At 40.4% G+C, this 2223-nt stretch overlaps 1 pseudogene; it reads left to right on the top strand.

The window, feature by feature from the left end:
• Positions 1-481: 481 nt before the first annotated feature.
• On the top strand, positions 482-1440 carry LOC119922148 (annotated as a pseudogene).
• The last annotated feature ends 783 nt before the right edge of the window (positions 1441-2223 follow it).

Genomic DNA, 2223 nt, shown 5'->3' with positions numbered 1-2223 from the left:
CATTGATTGACTGATTCAATGATGGGCCAGGAAAGTGTCTTTTGCTCCTATTGTATTCTCTAATGTGCTTAGTTCAGAACATGGCAGTCAGGAGGCACTCAATAGATACCATTATTACTATAATCCCTATCACTGGAGCACAAGAGATCTGGGTTCAAATCTCAGCTCTTTTACCTCTCTGTGATCTCTCTTAGATCTCTGTGATCTAATCACTTATTATCTATGGGCCTCAGTTACCTTTTTTGTAAATTGGGGATTAGGCTGAATCCCAGGTAGGGCAGCTTCTATGTCCCACCTTATTATTTTCTATCTGCCTCAGCACTTACACAGTGCTTAGCATATATTAAGTGTTCCACAAATACCCCAATTATTTCTCTCTTTCATAGTTTAAGAAATGTGTTTAATAAATGATATGATCAATTATTGTTGACATCATTTTGTTCTCTATTTAAAAGGAAAATCCATTTGAAAATCTGAATACATGGTTGGAACCAACCAAACATCAGTGATTGAGTTCCTGCTTATGGGTATGACAGATTGTCCAGAATTGCCGATGCCTCTCTTTGTCCTGTTCTTGATCATTTATCTGGTCACGATGGTAGGAAATGTGTGTATGATCCTATTAATCCAGATCAGTGCCACCCTTCACAACCCCATGAACTTCTTTCTGTGTAATCTCACACTCTGTGATATCTGTTACTCGACTGTCCTGGCCCCTAAAATGCTGATTAATTTCCTTTTGGAATGTAAGTCCAGGTCATTTACTGGCTGTGTCTTTCAGAGTTTCTTTTTTGCCATTTATATTACTACCGAGGACTTCCTCTTGGCCATCATGGTTTATGACTGCTACACAGCTATTGTCAACCCCCTATTGTACACAGCTATCATGACCTCAAAGATCTGCCTTCAGCTAGTGCTTGCATCCTATCTGGGAAGTCTTGCCAATTCACTGACACACTCAATTGGATTATTGAGGTTGAACTTTTGCAGACCTAATGTCGTCAATCATTTCTTCTGTGATATCCCCCCTCTCCTGAAACTCTCCTGTTCTGATGCCCACACCAATGAGCTGCTGCCTTTGACCCTCTCTGGATTGATTGCAACAATCACCTTAATTATCATCGTGATCTCTTATGTCCAAATTGTCACTGCCATCCTCAGGATCAGCTCGGTCAAGGGGAGATACAAACTACTCCACTTGCACCTCCCACCTGACAGCTGTGATCTTGTTTTATGGCTCGCTGTCGTTCAGCTACATTCAGCCAAGTTTCACGTATTCCCTGGAGCAAGAGAAAGTATCTGCAGTGCCTTTACCCCTTGGTCATCCCCATGCTAAATCCCCTGATTTACAGCCTGAGGAACAAGGATGTGAAGGAGGCTTTGAAAAGGTCAGTAAAGTGGAAACATTGCTACCACTTATTTAATCAAAACCTCCATTAATCAACGTCAATAGTCCCTGTATCACCCAGAACTCACAGTGTAAATAGGAGGGAGAACAGGTATTGGATCACCATTATGTAGATGAGGAAACTGAGGCACAGATTGGTTGAGTGTCTTCCCAGTTTACACAGCAGGCAAATGGCAGAGCTGGGATTAGAGCTTTGTCCTCTGACTCTCAGGCCTGTGTTCTTTTTACTAGACCTCACTGATTCTCTAGTGAACAATAAATGGACAAAAGCGAACAATAAATGAATACAAATAGTAACAGATGTTCATAGTAGGAAGGCAAAGAGAAATCATAGAAGAGCTCTAAGGTAAAGTTTTTTCTGCGACAACAAGGCTATATAAAGTACAAGCTAATGGGTGAACATCTCCAAGATATTATGTTGCCAACTTGTACTTCCTAGGCGCTTAGTACAGTGCTCTGCACACAGTTAGCACTCAATAAATACGATTGATTGATTGATTGATTGATTGATTAAATCCAACATTTTTCAGATAATTTCCTCTGAAAACTCTAAACTATAAGGTTCTCCTCCATATTGTAAGCTCCTTGTTGGCAGGGAATATGTCTACTAACTCTGTTGCACAGTACTTTTCCAAGCACTTCATAAAATGCTGTGCACACACTAAGTGCTCAATACATAACACTGATTGATTGATTGATTTCCATAACAAAATATTCTTCCAATGTCTCTGCTTTATGATCGCTCTTCTCTCTATTACATATTTGGGATTTTAGGAATAGGGTTAGTGCTCTAGAACCAAGGTCCTGCTGTTTCC

This window comes from Tachyglossus aculeatus, unplaced genomic scaffold (assembly GCF_015852505.1).
Source record: "Tachyglossus aculeatus isolate mTacAcu1 unplaced genomic scaffold, mTacAcu1.pri SUPER_6_unloc_5, whole genome shotgun sequence".
In the NCBI taxonomy this organism is placed as follows: domain Eukaryota; kingdom Metazoa; phylum Chordata; class Mammalia; order Monotremata; family Tachyglossidae; genus Tachyglossus; species Tachyglossus aculeatus.
Note: the sequence above shows the minus strand (reverse complement) of the source record. Positions and strands in the feature narration are given on the sequence as shown.